Source organism: Microcaecilia unicolor, chromosome 1 (assembly GCF_901765095.1).
Source record: "Microcaecilia unicolor chromosome 1, aMicUni1.1, whole genome shotgun sequence".
NCBI lineage: Eukaryota > Metazoa > Chordata > Amphibia > Gymnophiona > Siphonopidae > Microcaecilia > Microcaecilia unicolor.
The window spans coordinates 256,839,625-256,856,664 of NC_044031.1; positions in this window are offsets into that span (position 1 = coordinate 256,839,625).

Genomic DNA, 17,040 nt, shown 5'->3' on the forward strand with positions numbered 1-17,040 from the left:
TAAGGACAGATGCACCTCTAATGCTACCAAAGTGTAGCTTAAATAAGCCTATTAGCTAGATTAGGTGCAAACGAACCTGCAACCTACTTCCTGCCCCATTATAAAAGGTACTTTTGAATGCAAAAAGTATTACAACTGCAAAAGAGTATTACAATATGTCATAAATCTAAAACTATATCACTCTTTTATTCACTATGCAGTGGGACTAGAAACTTCGACTCTTAATGAGTTCTATATAAATGTAAAATAGCCTCAGCGGCCCAGGGAACCTAACACTAGGACTCCACTGAAATGGCCAACATCATAGGCTCCTACCGCCTTCCGAAAAAACTCACAGAAATAAAAAAACTCCCTAATGTTACATTCTTACTGGGAGAAAAAGATTCTGTGACCAAAAAACGGAAATCGGTAATGCTTGCATTAACAAAGTTTAGTCAAAGTCGCTAGTCCACACTACTGTGGGAATTGATGGATCTGAAAAACTGCAGAATCCTTCCTAAAACTTCCTTAGAGAATAATAGACTGAAGGAAATAGAGGACAACACGCACAGATACACTATCAAACGTTTATCATGTGACGAAAAACTCAAAAATATGTAACTTAGCTTGAAATGTTATTTTGTAGCTTTTCCACAATCATGCTCAATCGAATTGTATCCAATTTTGATAGTGATGTTTAAAATTGATGCCTCCATCTAAACAGTCACATTTCGAGGGAGAGCGACTGTGACGTTCGAACAATCCAAACCACGAGGGAGATCGCGCAAGAGAGACGATTCCCTGTGATTAATCTTACCAATAAATGTTTTTCCAAACTACAATTACAAGTGTTAAGTAAAGGCTTGTCCTTTGTCCCAACCATGATATATGATCCTTCTCAAACAAGGGTTGACATTGCTAAATTTATTAGAACTTTACGATTGAAGGCTTATTTTGGTGAAGATGATGCTCATCAGAAGGGTTATTCCACCGTCTACCAAAAGAGCAAATGGTGTCCTCCTGGTGCTATAGACCCAGTTATAGACACCTTTCAGAGACATGTTATGAAAGATCTATAGCGAATGGAACAACAACATGTTCATGTCAACCACAATATTTCCATTGAAGAAAGGAAAGCTATTCAATCCTTAGCCGATAATATTGAGATCATTATTCGTCGTGCTGACAAAGGCGGAGCCGTTGTCATTCTTCAGAAAGATGATTACATCAATGAAGCATATAGACAACTTGATGATATGTCTACTTATTTCAGGTTGGAGAATGATCCGACGGAAGAACTCCTGGAGAAACTATTAGAAATTACCACAGCGGCCTTCCAACAGGGATTCCTTACGAGAAATGAGATGTCTTATTTGAACCATAGGAATGCCAAAATTCCGATATTTTATTTGCTTCCAAAGATTCATAAAACTCTAATTAATCCTCCCGGCAGACCTATAGTGTCTGCCCGTGATTCGTTACTTGAAAGATCTTGTAAATACATCGATGGTTTTCTAGCTCCGCTAGTACTAAACATTAGGTCATATATTAAAGACACGACCCATTTTTTGAAAAAACTAGATACTTTAACTCCACGAGACAAGATCGGTTTGCAGGTCACTCTTGATGTTCAGTCTTTATATACGGTTATTCCACAACAGGAAGCGATGAAAGTGATGGAACAAACTTTGGAACGACGTCCTAAACCAGTTTCTGTTCCTACAGAATTTTTGTTGAAGCTACTTAGATTAGCTTTATTCAACAATTATTTTATGTTTAATAATGAACTTTTTCTACAACTAACTGGCATTGCTATGGGAAGGATTCTGCAGTTTTTCAGATCCATCAATTCCCACAGTAGTGTGGACTAGCGACTTTGACTAAACTTTGTTAATGCAAGCATTACCGATTTCCGTTTTTTGGTCACAGAATCTTTTTCTCCCAGTAAGAATGTAACGTTAAGGAGTTTTTTTATTTCTGTGAGTTTTTTCGGAAGGCGGTAGGAGCCTATGATGTTGGCCATTTCAGTGGAGTCCTAGTGTTAGGTTCCCTGGGCCGCTGAGGCTATTTTACATTTATATAGAACTCATTAAGAGTCGAAGTTTCTAGTCCCACTGCATAGTGAATAGAAGAGTGATATAGTTTTAGACTTTTGAATGCAAAACATTAACCCAGAATAAGAACTGTAATACATCACCACTTACTTAAAATCCAGAATGTTTTTTCCCTATGCCTACTGTGTAGTTCTTCTAGTTCATCTATACTCTCTGTATTATACCAATGGCATCTTTACTATGAAACAATGTTCTATTATTTTATCTGCTTAATCTACCAGGTCATCAATATCCTTTAGGTAACACCAATTGTTTCTTTTACTCTGGAATGACGATCCACTATGTCATCCACATATCTATTATGTCATCCATGTTCTCTATGTAATATCAATTGTACCTTTTCACTCTGGAATGGCAAATGCTATGAAGGAACATTGTAAGCCACATTGAGCCTGCAAAAAGATGGGAAATGTGGGATACAAATGCAGCAAACAAACAAACAAACAAACAGGTGGTATTTCAGCTGCTTCCAAAGAATAAATGTATACCTGTTTCCTTTAAGGTCTGATTTACTCACTTTTTAAAATGTCGGGCCTCATATTTAACTCATGGTGGTGAGCAGCTGGCAAGCCATGACCCGCTGCAGGATGAACTAATCCTGGATATTCAATGCTGGGGCATGCATGGCTTCTGAAAAGAGAATAACACGGGGACAAAGTTTGTCCCTGTTCCCGTCCCCGTGGGTTCTGTCTCCGTCCCCATCCCACCCCACAGATTCTGTCCCTGTCCTCGCCTCATCCCCATGGGCTCTGTGCTCATTTGCAGAAGTCTCAAACAATTATGATTTTATATTTAAATCTTTTTATTAAAGTATACAAAGGAACAATATGCTGTGCGACTGTTGTATATAAATTACAAATAGAAAACAATAATAATAGAGAGCAGCTATAATAACCCTCCTCACCACCACCCTCTACCCTTCCAACCCCAACAGTAGCTGATTTCTACTACCCCAAGGAATCCTAATTCATCCTGTTAAAATGTACAGGGGTATAAAATACAACCAGTTCTGTATGCCTTAGAGGGGAGAAATATGCCCTACGAAGCACTGTTGTGACTTTTTAATCTGTGGATGAATAAGAAGTCATCAACAATCTCAGGATTCAGTCTAGCTCTCCCATCTTCCACAGTCCTTCCTGCAAAAGAAGACGTCTTCTTAGAAGATGTGCTGGTAGCAGGGTGTAAAGGATCCCCCATGCAAATTTTGCTAGTTGTGGCCAGCATGTTTGCTTGTTTTTCAAAAAAAAAAAAAAAAAAATCAAAATATCATTGTCTGCATCACTCAAATATAAATAACAGTCCAGTTCATTAACAGGCTTCGAAGTAGAAAATGACATGGGGATAAAGTTTGTCCCCGTTTCTGTGGGCTCTGACCCATCCCCACAAGCTCTGTACCTATCCCCATCCCCGTGGTTACTGCGGGTCCCTGTCCCCATGTCATTTTCTACTCCTGACACTGAATATTCTGGTATAAATGCTGATGTGGACATTAACTGGACATCGGCTAATATTGAGATCATAGTATAATTAACTGGGGGGGGGGGTCTTTTATGAAGCAGAAGTAAGCCCAACATGGGCTTACCACTCGCTAATCTGAAATACCGCTGAGCTACCGCAGCAGCATGACAGTAGTTCCCACCCCCAGTGCGTGCCACTTCTGGCGCTACAAAATTATTTTTAGTTTTGTAGCACCGGGGTTTACCTGTGGTAATCGGGAAGTCCCGCGTGCTGCTCATTTACCACCAGTTTAGCGTGGGAGCCCTTACCGCCACCTCAATGGATGGCAGTAAATGTTCCCCCTGAAATGGCCATGCGGCAAGTGGTTCACTTGTCACATGGCCATTTCTTAAAAAAAAAACCAGCCTTTTACCCACTGCAGTAAAAGGGGGCCTCAGCGTGCATCAAAAACACGCACTGATGCCAGCGCAGGCCCCCTTTTACCACAGCACGGTAAAAGGATCACTAGATGCATAAAGTTAGGACAGCGGTTTTTCTATCCCAACTTTGGGGTCAATTTTCAGAAACTAACTCTGGTGCTAGAGTTGATTAATCCAGACTAGCACTGCTGTTAGGGTGTGTGGTGTGTTCAGAGGGGCTGTAGCACAGGAAACATCATGGGCGGCAAACACTACCGCAAATAGCATGCAAATGTAAGCAACCCAATGGTAACTAGGAAATGACCTATTCCCTCCCTCTTGTGCGCATGTTGCAGGCACGTTCCTCCCCCTTAAATTCCCAATGCTAACAGCGCACATATAATTTGCATGGTATTAGTGTTGAGCATTGGAAGTCTTTTCTGTGCTGCTACTGCTGTATTTCCCAGCATCGTTCCCTAAAGCACCGGAGTTCTGAGAATTGGCCCCTTTATGAGGTTACTTAGCCAGTGAACTGACTGAAAATCTCCACTAAGCTGCAAAGGGGTCCTTTTTCAAAGGCGCACTGAAAAATGGCCTGCGGTAGTGTCGGCACGGGTTTTGGGTGCATACAGAATCATTTTTCAGTGTACCTGTAAAAAAAAGGCCTCTTTTCTTTTTTTTTGCCGAAAATAGACGTGCGTTAAACTCAAAATTGCCACGCGTCCATTTTGGGTCTGAGACCTTACAGCCAGCCATAGACCTAGCGGTAAAGAATTTGGGCGTTAATGACCTAAGCACATCAGATGCCACTTGGCGCGCGCCAGCAAATAAAAAAATATTTTTCAGATGTGCATAGCGGACGCATGCCAAAATTGAAATTACTGCAAGGGCCACACGGTAACCGGGCAGTAACTCCAATTTGGTGTGCGTTGAGCGCGTGTAGGCGCCTACGTGGCTTAGTAAAAGGGGCCCTAAGTTTCTACTCTGCTCTAACTCCGCCTCTGGACAGCCCACAAACTAGCCAGTTTCAGCATAGGCAGTTAGAGGGCATTGCTGATTTATTAAACTTTCTCTGGACTTTTTTTTTTTGTCTCTTCTGCATTTTTGTTGCTATTTTGGATTTTACAGATAGACTGCTCTTTTGCTTTCTTGGAACAATATCAGTAGTGCTAGGGATTTGATATACTCAGTGGCGTAGGAAGGGGGGGCGGTCCGCCCCGGGTGCACGCCGCTGGGGGGGTGTCTGCTCCGCGCTGGTGCACTGCCCTCTCTGCCCCGGAACAGGTTAATTCCTGTTCCAGGACAGAGAGCAGTGAACCAGCGCGGAGCCGACACACCCCAGCAACGTGCAGTCGGGGTGGATCGGCCCTCCCGCCCGTCCCTCGCCGCAGGTATGCGCTCCAGGGGGGGAGGTATGCGCTCCGGGGGGGGGGGGGGGGTGTGCGCTCCAGCGGTAGGAGGGTGCGCCGTGCTGCACCGGGGGGGGGGGGGGGTGCGCAGCGGTGACCCGCCCCGGGTGTCAGCTCTCCTCACTACGGCTCTGGATATACTGTCTTCCTGTGAATATAATCAAAGTAGTTCACATACTATATACAAGTTCTTATTTTGTACCTGGGGCAGTGGAGGGTTAGCTGACTTGCCCAGAGTCACAAGGAGCTGTAGTGGGAACTGAACCCAGTTCTCCTGCATCTCAGGCCACTGTACTAACCATCAGGATACTTTACTAGGTCTTTATTTATTTATTTGGATAATTTTATCCTTTGATAAAGTTACTAATGGAGACTGGCCAATTTTCTCAGAAATAAATCATGTTACTTTATTGTTTAGGTGTACACGATCTTGAATCATAGTACATGGGGTTCAAAGATCAAACAGAGAAATTTAAAATCTGATTTAAAAAATGATTATTCAATTTATTCCCACAAACAGACAGACATTATTGTGAATCCAGCCCTGAGAAGGGATGCTTTCCCATTTCATGTATCCAACAAAATGGTAAACATTGAAAGGGATAATTTCAATTCAGATCTTTTTTTAGAAAACTCATTTCTGAGGTACTACCCACATTCAGTCAAATAGAGACCAGATTAGGGTGCCTACAGCACCGGTGTTTCCGTTAGGTGAATTAGGTGGTCACCTAGAATGCCAAGATTGTGAAGGTGGCTAAAGGCAATGGGCAGGTAATTTAAATTCTCCTGCCAGTTCCCACTTTCCTGAGGTCCTACACCAGTGCTTACCCTTGTGGCTCAGCCCCATGACTAGCAGCACAAGAGTATTTAACATCACTGCTGTTTCCTTTTTGTACATGGTCAGTCTTTTGGTATGATCCCCGAGGTACTACAACTTTGTGGCTGAAGGTGCTGGATGAGGGTCTTCAGAGAAACTAGGCCAAGCCAGGAGGTTGCAAGAGGTGCAAGGGAGAGGGGGCATACACAATTGAAGGTAATATCAATTGTAACTCTTCCCATTGTACAAATTTTCCTATTGTGTAATTTTGTTCCATGTTTTTGTCTTTGCGTCTATAGTTGTGCTACTTCCAGCTCGTTCCTCAGCCCTCCTTAAAAATTATTATATTCAGATGCAAACCAGTTAGTCTGTATAGGCTGTACATGAAATAAATTGAACTTGGACCTTGTGCCGATTTTGTTTGACTGAATAGCTGTTGTACAGCATAGAATTTGAGTATCTGAGGGCTGAGGATCTACATAAGGAAGTAAAAGACATTATAACAGATATGGCCTATGGACCTGCTATACAGTATCATTGTACAAAGAAAGCCAAAATTTTGGGTAAAGGGTTCAGACTGTATTTTGATAGAGGTTTAAGCTAGATGAAAGGAATGGAAGCTGACTAAGTTGGGCTGCCACTTCCTATAAATAGCTGAAGATTAAGGCTAAAAGCACAGATGTGTGTATCTCACAACAGGGGAGCCAGGGGAGGATGTGAGAAGGAAAAATACCTGGGAGGCTAAATGCACAAATGCTTCCAATCTGAGCAATAAAATTCTGACCTGAAAACTCTAATGCAGAAGCAGACCGAGATACCGCTACTGTCTCATAACTGTTATGGTCTGTAGGCAGAAAAGGAAAAAGATTAGCATGTTTTGTGAAAATTCATAGGAAATCTATTGATGCACAGTTCTGTTCAATCTCTTATATGGCAGACTGATCCTGCCTGATGCATCCCAAAAGCAGGTGCGAGTGGGCATTACTCCTGCTTCTTATGGTACCACAGGGGAAAGGGTGCCACTAGACAAAATGGGATTTTTTTCTTTTGCATCAGGGGAGGGAAGGGAGGTCATGTTGAGTGGGTGGACTTTTTTCTTAAGGGGGGGATCACAGTGTTGTCTTGCTAAGGATGTAAAAAAAATGGAAGCGGTGCAAAGAAAAGCTATGAGAATGGTACGGGATTTGCATTACAAGACGTATGAGGAGAGACTTCCGGACCTGAACATGTATACCCTGCAGGAAAGGAGAAACAGGGGTGATATGATACAGGCGTTCAAATATTTGAAAGGTATTAATCCGCAAACAAACCTTTTCTGGAGATGGGAGGGCGGTAGAACGAGAGGACATGATATGAGAGTGAAGGGGGGGCAGACTCAAGAAAAATGTCAGGAAGTATTTTTTCACGGAGAGCGTGGTAGATACTTGGAATGCCCTCTCGCGGGAGGTGGTGGAGATGAAAACGGTAGCGGAATTCAAGCAGGCGTGGGATAAACATAAAGGAATCCTGTGCAGAAGGAATGGATCCTCAGAAGCTTAGCCGAGATTGGGAGGCGGGGCTGGTGTTTGGGTGGTGGGGCTAGTTCTGGGCAAGACTTCTACGGTCTGTGTCCTGAAAATGGCAGATACAAATCAAGGTAAGGTATACACAAGAAGTAGCACATATGAGTTTATCTTGTTGGGCAGACTAGATGGACCATGCAGGTCTTTTTCTGCCGTCATCTACTATGTTACTATGTTACTATATGTTAGACAGAAATATTTGGGATGGATATAGGGGGGCAAGCTAGTTATGTAGCGGGCTGTCAAAGCAACATGTCTGCACATAATAACCCTCTTTCCCCCCACTTTTAAATTAGCAATAAAACACCACAGCCTTCTATGCATACAAGGAACCCTCCAGCCGGTTTCAACTGCCTAGTAAAACTGCCATTAGAATTCATAACATCATTCAATAAATTTGTCTATGTGACCATGGAGTTTGTATCCTCTGCAGGACTGGTCAAAATTAAGCTCCAGTTCCTTATCACAAACCCCATATTCCTCAACAGTGAACATATCCCCCCCCCCCCCCCCCACTACAACTTACCACACAAAAAATATTCAAATTGTGATTAACACCTCAGGAAAAGCAAACACTCCTTCCACATGAACTAAAATAAATGTAGTCACTTATAATTCAGAAAAGCCCCTATTACCTATCTTTAAAAGCCATGTTAAAAGTTTTGCAGTGTCCAATAATTTTGTGCAAAGTTGTTAAAGGGTCCTTTTACCAAGTTGCAGTACAAAGTGGCCTCAGCATGATCTCAAGCAAGTCGTTCCTGCATGCCAAGGCCATGTTTATAGGTACCATTAAGATGGCTGTTTTATATTTGTTGCCATATTAATGCACATCCATTTAAAAAAAATTACTCTGAGCACTTACCGCCACCCATTTTTTAGGTGGTAAGGGCTCATGCATTAGCGCATGGCAATATAGATGCAATAACTGTAAAGGATGCCCGAATTTCAGGTTTGGTTTTGGCATTGAAATTGGCCTGAAATCCATGTCCAGTCATGCTTTGATTTCAGCAAAAAATGCCAGTGCATATTTGGCTGAAACTGTAAATCCCCCCCCCCCCCCATGACCACTTTTTGCCTGCCACCCCCCCCGCCAGAGGAAGTCCTCCTAGGCCACTGCCCTCGGCAGACAGCAGAATGTTTGCTGTAATACTGTATAAGAGATATCATGAGAGCAGTTTTATATTGCTGTTTTAGTCTATAACTGAAATAACCTTGTTTTTGACATTAAGATTTGCTGTGTCAATGTATACCTGATGCAACCTGAGCGCAAATCGTGGCCTTGTTAGGTTTTTAATAAAGGATCACATTCTCCAAAGAAGTTTTATTTGTGGTAATACTGTTCTTTGTCTTCTGCTGGCATAGTGGCCTCTTTCGGGCAGGAGTGATCCCTAGTCACTCCTGCTCCTGTCGATTCCTCAGTCAAAATGGCTACCGAGCCTGCTGTGAGAGATTCTAGCAGACATTTTGAGACTGGAAGTGGCATGAGCAGGAGTGACTGGGGATCGCTGCTGCTTGGAAGAGGACACTAGACCACCAAGACATTTCAAGGTAGGCCCTGGGATGGCCTTCGGTTGGTGGGAGGGGGCCTGGGAGGACCCACTCTCTCCTTGAGGTAGGTATAGAGGGAGCGCCATACTGTTATGGCCAAAACTGAGTGGCAAATTTCGGCTGCTAACTCAGTTTTGGTCAAAACCGAGAACCCTGGTTTTAGTTGCTCTCTAACTGGTTAGGCACAGGAAAGCCCCCTCTCCACCCATGGCATACTCCAACAAAAAAAAAAAAAGAGTGGCCTTGGCCTAGTGGTTAGAGCACCCATCTTGAAATCCAGAGACAGCCGGTTCAAATCCCACTGCTGCGCCTTGTGATCTTGAGCAAGTCACTTAACCCTCCATTGCCTCAAGTACAAAATTAGATTGTGAGCCCACCTGGGACAGAGAAATATCCAGAGTACCTAAATGTAACTCACCTTGAGCTACTACTGAAAAAGGTGTGAGCAAAATCCAAATAAATTATAATAATTTAGTGCACAATAAGCACATGTAGATTTTAGAATTACTGCAGAATATCTGACAGCATCCCATGGAATGCCATTTTTTGTTCTGTTAGATGTGCATTAGTGCCTAATGCAGCACAGTAAAAGGGTCCGTAAAGGAATGAACACTGCTATATATCGGAATTAACCTATGAATTTCCAGGTAATACTATCCTACAAGGCTAATAGCCACACGTATTTCATGTCTGATAAAATTAAAAATAAATACAACTTCCTTTTTGCATACTTGGTAAATTTCTACATAAATTCAGCAATAATTGTCTGTCTTGGTGTAAAAAATTCTTGCCCCCCCCCTCCCGAGAGAAAATGGAGCATTTAAACTAAAAGGGAGAGATTCTAAATATGGTGCCTAAAAGCGCTGAAATTGGTGTCAACTAAGCGTATTCTATAAGATTTAGGCATGGTATATAGAATACACTGTTGATATCGCAGTGCCTAAAACTATGAAAACATGGCATAAATCTTGGTGCATAGATTTACACACACTGGGCTATATTCTACAACCACGCGTGTAAATTTTGGAACGTTCACAAAATGCCCATTTCCCCACCTATAGCCATACCCCTTTTTGCCTGCACACATTAGAAGTTTGGCGCACTGCCTTACAGAATATGCTTAGTGAGTTATGCCTGTAAATTCTAATCAGTGCCAATTATTGCTTCTTAAGTGCTGTTATCAGCGCTCATTAGCTTGTTATGCACACTTTTATAGATCTCTAGGTGTGTTTTGTTATATAGAATTGGGGTGGGGAATGCATATTTTTTACATGTTGCAGTTACATGACCAGACAGTAATATGTAATTTCTTCAAAGGTAAAGATCACATTATAAGAATTATTTGAATATAGTGGCCAGAATTTTGGTGGTAAGGGACAATGTTGTTCAACAAAATTTTTTTTAAAAAATATATAAATATAAAACATATGTAAAAAGTAATAACGCCTATTCTATTCGAACACCTCAAGGAAGGAGAGAGAGAGAGAGAGTAAAAGTTGTAATTAAAATCCAGCTAATGGAGGGTCACTTTTGAAAAAAATACCTGCTGGGGGGCGCAGGACTTTACAGCAATTCCAGTGACCCAGCAGCAGGGGACAAACCCCTCAGGAAAGCAGGGCGAGTGCTAGGGACAGCCGGACGACTGGTCGGAGCCCCACAAGGACAAAGGAAGCCTTACACCCCCCCCCCTTGTGGATAAAGGAGGGTCCACTCTTTGTATCATTTTTATTACTGCAACCAGAGAGATTTTAAACGTCTATTAAAATAAAGTGGTACAGTTCACGGGGCTTCTGTCTGCAAAAAAAAAAAAAAAAAAAAAAAATCTCTTCTAGCACGGACCGATTCCGGCACGTTAAAATAGCCCTTTCATTTTTTTTTAAGGGATCAGTTTTCCCAGGAGTTACTTTATTCTCTCTCTGTAAGGGGAAAAAAATATTTGCAAAACGTAGCCTAAAAATCAGTTCTGCAGCGTCTGGTGCAAAATGAGCGCTTCTCTAGGGCAGGTAGAGAACTTTTGTTCTGCTTTTACTCTGGTGTATATGATTAGCTCAGAGCACAAAGGGAAAACAGCGCAGCCAAATTTTCGGCTGACAAGGAAGCCGCCGCCACTATTATTCCATACCCCGAAGGACAAAACAGGATTTTTTTTTTTTTAGTTCCTGTATGAGGCTGTCAGGAAAGACAGGAGGCAAGTTGCAAAGCTGGCCACATCAAGTGGAAACAGGAAAAGTAGATGCTGCGCGACGTCCTCTTATAACACATCTGGTTTTACAGCCGAAGTCTCCCCACCCCTTACCAGCTGATTTTTGTTTGCTCGGGTTGAACGTGTGGACCTGTTGGAAATGCAAGTCCTGACAGACGAGTTTGCACCCAACAAACTTGGAAGCGGTGCAAAAAAAAAAAAAAAAAAAAAAAAAGGGGTTACACCATTTAAATCACAAGTAATTTTGTTCCCTCATATATCGCTCGACATGTCGAGCGATATATGAGGGAACAGAACCGTTCTAGCTAGCGGTTTCTTCTGCATTTGTTTTCAAGTGAATTTCCAAAACGCACTCAGATCTGCTTCACTAGTTATGTGAGACAACTCAATGCAAAAAGTGAAGACCTTACAAAACTCACTCAGATCTGCTTCAAGGTCTTCACTTTTTGCTTCAAGTGAATTTCACCATTTTAACCTTTGCATTTGAGTGCAATCAGCGAAGCATCAGAGACGGTGATACTGGGTATTGGTATTAACATTGCTCTGTCCTCCTAAAGACCAAACTGTCTTCTGATTACTCGGTTTTCCATAAATAATCTTCACCTGCTATAAATAAGGACAAGTATACCGTTTTCTTTGATATCTGCAAAACATTCCTCTTTCCCGTATTTGTGTTTCGCTTGTTTTTTCTTTTTTTTTTTTCCAATGTGGCATGAATGGCGACTTGCACATTATTTATTTTTGGGTCTCTCCCACCTTTCTTTCGTGAGTATGACTGAAGATCTGGAACCACTGGAAAGAAACACTGTAACCCCGTTTAAATAACGGGTTCTTCAAAAGTTATGTTTGTACCGCACTTTAAGAAGAGATCATGTCTCAATAGTCAATCACATGAATTGTTTTGAAAGATTTTGATTTTTTTTTTTAAGCGACGCTGCTTTTGTTGTTCTGTTTCATTTTTTTTTTTTTTTTTTTGCAGCAACTTCGTTTACTCGATGCTTTGGGAAGCGGATTCCTCAGTTCCGAACCTATTTTAAAATACTTTTCGTAGTTACGCTACTTTTTGGTTAAAATAATAGCCAAAACGACTCTCTGCTCATCTTCAAGGCTTCAGAGATTATTCGGGGCTGGTTTCACTTGCTTTCATTTTTCGACAGGCTTTAAATTATCAATTTAAATAATTGGCTTATTACATTGATAGTGTCGTTCTCTCTCTCTCTCTCCCACTCGCCCATCTCCCCTTACTTGCCAACTAGCCACTTACGAGCTCTAAATTTTGCATTCAGCTTTAGAGTTAATCGATTTGAAATGGCTAGAGCAGTGACAGATAAGTAGTTTTCTAAAATGGTATCTATTTTTTAAAGGGTAATACAAAATATTTTTCAATAGTGTATGGATTAGATTAAAATATAAAAATGCCATACTGTGAAATCAGGGCTTCACTGCTTCGATGTAAACGCCAGAGCTATATAACAGGACCCGTATAATTGGCTGTATTTAAATAAAAAGTCCCTCTAAATATGTGAATAATGGTGGCAAAACGATCGCATATTTATGGATGACATGAGACTTGAAATATTGATGTAGAGCGCCGAATACTTCCAATAGCAGAGTACTTTTAAAACGTTATTATTAAAAACTTTCAAACAGGAAGCTTAGTATTAAAAAAAACATTGACAGAAGCAAGTGGTACCTTATCAATTTCTGGAGACAAGAGCTTTCAAGGACTATGCTCAGGTCTTAATAAATTAGTTCATCTACAAAGTGCCGCCTACCTCTGTCAATTTCTAAATTATGCTTATAAAGCGTATTTTCATCGGAAACATAGCTTGTGTACACACGTTCTTTGACTTCTAGAAAGGAGAAACAGCTTGTCTTCATTAAAAAAAAAAATAAAGATTTTCTTTTCTTTGGAAGGACGGGAGACGAAAAATTTGTAATTAGTGAGCTGCAGTATCTGGCTGGGAGCTACTTTACACATGACACAAAAAGCGCTGTGGGCAGTTAACTTTATCTGATGGCAAACTGCAAACAAATAAGCCTCAGCCAGCCCCCTTGATCTTTATTTAAATATAGACTTGTTTATCAATGTCACTAATTAGATACATTTATTCACAATTTGGTGTCTGGCACCAGCGCTTAGGAATGCCTTATAATCCGAAGGTGTTAATTGGGGCCAGTCAGGCAGTTATGTTTCTATTAAACACCGTGAATACTTTTTAAAATACAGTGCAAAACATATTCAAAAGTTCAAAAATACCGTCTTTAATTAATGGTAGAACCGGGTTCTCTTCCTGACCCAGCTTTTCGTGGAACTGACATTCGTAAAGCATTAGCAAGACTGACTGAGGTGCATCTAGGGGGAGAAAAATGCTAATTTTTTAAATGTTTGTACAGGTGCAATCGATCAGTGAAATGCAAGCAAGCCGGGTCGCAGTTTTAAAGTCATCCCTATAAGTGCTACCGGATTTCTTGTCCTGTTGTGTGCCCCCGCTCCCCATCTTATATTTAATAGTCCTTCACACCTCGCCTACCGTAGTTGTACACGGCTTCGATCAGCCAGGCACAGCTTTTGTCATATTAACCAAGAATAACATGAAATGTCGTGAAAGTTTAATGGAGTAATTCTCCACCTTCATTACCGTGTCTTTCGATAGGAGTCGGCAAAGGTGAGAAAATGCTGGAAGGGGGCCCAGTTGAGGCTGGAGATGTTGAAATTTTCCACCAAGGTTTCAAAAGAATGTCTTACTTTTGCAGAGTACAAGCCAAGTCCCTCTAAATAATTCTATTCTGTCCTACAAAACATGACAGAGTTATTGATCAGAGCCAGGCATCCCCTAGATGTCAAAGTTATTTATGTTTTTTTTTTAATTAGCCGCATCTCCTGCAGATATCATTTGCACATCGTTTACACTCAAAACTCGGGCATATTAGATTTACTGCTAGTGCTCTTAAGAGCTGAGCTATGACAAAGAAAGCCTTTAGTACACAGGGCATAGGGTACAATATGAGCTTGGAAAATATGTATCTAAAAATGTACCTGGTAGTACTCAAGGTTAATAAAAAAATAAAGTTTATATATATATATATATATAGCACTCAATATATTTGTGAAAAGTTTTCTTCGTCGTAGAAACACCCCTTCACGTTAATAAATGAGTCATTTTACTAAAGCGCCCTAACCGATTTAGCACACATTAAATGCTGTGCAGTCCATTGTCTTCCCAGTAAAAGGGCCCCGATTGTGATATATCTTCTCTATTAGCGAACTATCTAAGACTTAAAAGGAGAGACCATTGGAGGTTATGCAGTTTTACAGTTGCTGCCTAATTCGGGGTTTTTAGCTGTTGAACCCTGGGAGAAGGGAGGAAAAAAGGAGAAACAGTCAAAGCATGGCTGTGAATTTAATTCCCTTAGAAGGTTTTCGTCCCTTTGGTTGGAGTGGAGGAGTAGCCTAGCGGTTAGTGCCGCGGAAATTGGGATCGATTCCCGCTGCAGCTCACTTAACCCTCCGTTGCCCCAGATAAATCGCTTTGGATGTGGTTGCAACTAGTAAAAAGCTTCAAAATGATTGAACAGCACCGCTTCAGCAAGGGCTTCTGGGGCAAGCCTATTACTGAAGTAGGAAGGCCTGGGCAAAACCCCTTCCCAATATGCTTTTTTTTTTTTTTTTTTTTTTTTTTTAAGTACACTAGCTCATAGGCTTTTTTTTTGTTTCTTAAGTGATTTTTAACCAGCCGTTTACAATTCCCTATAAACTAGCTTCGCAAGCAAGGGAAGTAAATGTAGGAAGGTGTTTATGCTATACGCCTTGCTCTCATTTTTCTCAGAGTTTGCTCCTCTAGAGCTTTCAACCAAAAATAGTATTTGCTCAACCCCCTGTCAGCTTTCTGGGCGCTAGCGACCTACACTCTTCAGGAAGCATCTTCATTGTGGGAGAGATTTAATTCGCGTTGTGTTGTAGCCCCCACCCGATTTTGAAAAGTATGGCGAGCAGCCTGCTGGGAACTAGAGTTCTAATCCTGCTGCTGCTCCTTGTGACCTTGGGCGAGTCACTTAACCCTCCTCGTTGGCACAGAAAAATACCTCTTGTGCACTCTTTGAATATACAGTGGGCACAAGCCGGAAGGTTAAGACATTTTAAAAAGTAAATACAAATGAAGTAAGCCAGTAATTCCCAAACCTGATCCTGGAGGCACCCCAGCCAGTCAGCTTTTCAGAATATCCACAATGAATATTCATGAGAGAGATTTGCATACCAAGGAGGCAGTGCATGCACATTTCGCTCATGAATATTCATTGTGTATTTCATGGAAACCAGACTGACTGGTGCTTCCAGGTCCAGGTTTATGGACCATTGATCTAAGCTAAAGGACATCTACTCGGTAGCAGTCATTCCAGGGTTTGAGCTCATGTTCTTTCAATCCAGTAGCCTCTGCCACCCCACTGCCAAAGATGCCAAGTTACCAGGGTGGAAGCTGGAGATTTTTTGCCAGTCCTGGGAGATCTGTAGTGCCTAAACCTGCCCATTGAAAATCAGTATTGCAAAGACTGGGTGGTCAGAAGTCCAGGACTGTCCCAAAATCTCCATCCTGGAACTAGATAACTTAGCATCTCTGCCCACTGCTTGCTCTGAAGAGAGACTGCTGGATAAACACACCGCCAAAGTTTCACATCAAGGCCCAATCAAAATAACTTCTTTGAACAAAAGAAGTCCAAGTCCTTCCTTCCTCCCTCATTCTAATCTGGGTCTGGAGACTACCTCGAAGTTTTACGACCTGCTTCTCTAACATTCTTGTCTTGATTAGATTGTAAGATTTATGGAGCAGGGCCAGTACCTACTAGATCCGTGTAACACTGAATATATTTAGTACCTTTATAAACTAGAGCTGCAAGTTTTGTTTCAAACAAACAAACAAACAATTAGCCGGACAAGAGCTCTGCGGTCACCATGTGCAGATCTTCTCACTCCCACAGTGAAAAAAAAGTTACAGAAATAGACTGAGCCAATCAACTGCAAGTACAGTTCGAAGCTAAGTAACCACGACCTGAAGCTTTAGGGTAGGAGCTGGGTAAAGTAACCACACCAGGGCTGAAAAGAGAAACTTGAAGCTGCGGATGTGGAGCAGCAGAACAATTTTTGGTAAAATAGTTGTGAACCCGTTAGGGGGGGGGAGGGGGGAATTGAGTTAAGAGCAAAGTTAAAAGTGAAGGAGGGAGGGGTTGGTCGAAACAGCTAAGATTTACAGAATCATTACAAAGTTACAGGAGATAATTTATAAAAGGGAAAAACCAAAGTGCACTTGTCCTAGAGAGGATATGTTTTTCAAGCTCATCCTGATGTGCTTCCTTGCCAGTCTGGCTTTCAGGATAACCACAATGAATATGCACGAGACATTTACACCTACTCTGCATCTCACGTATGCAAATCAGTCATGGTGAAATGATTGTGAAGATCCAGAAAACCAGAGTGGCTGGGGTTTACCCTAGATCTGTTTGGTAAACTGGGTTAGTGTACAAGATGTCCCAAGACTCTCTGATACTCCAGACTA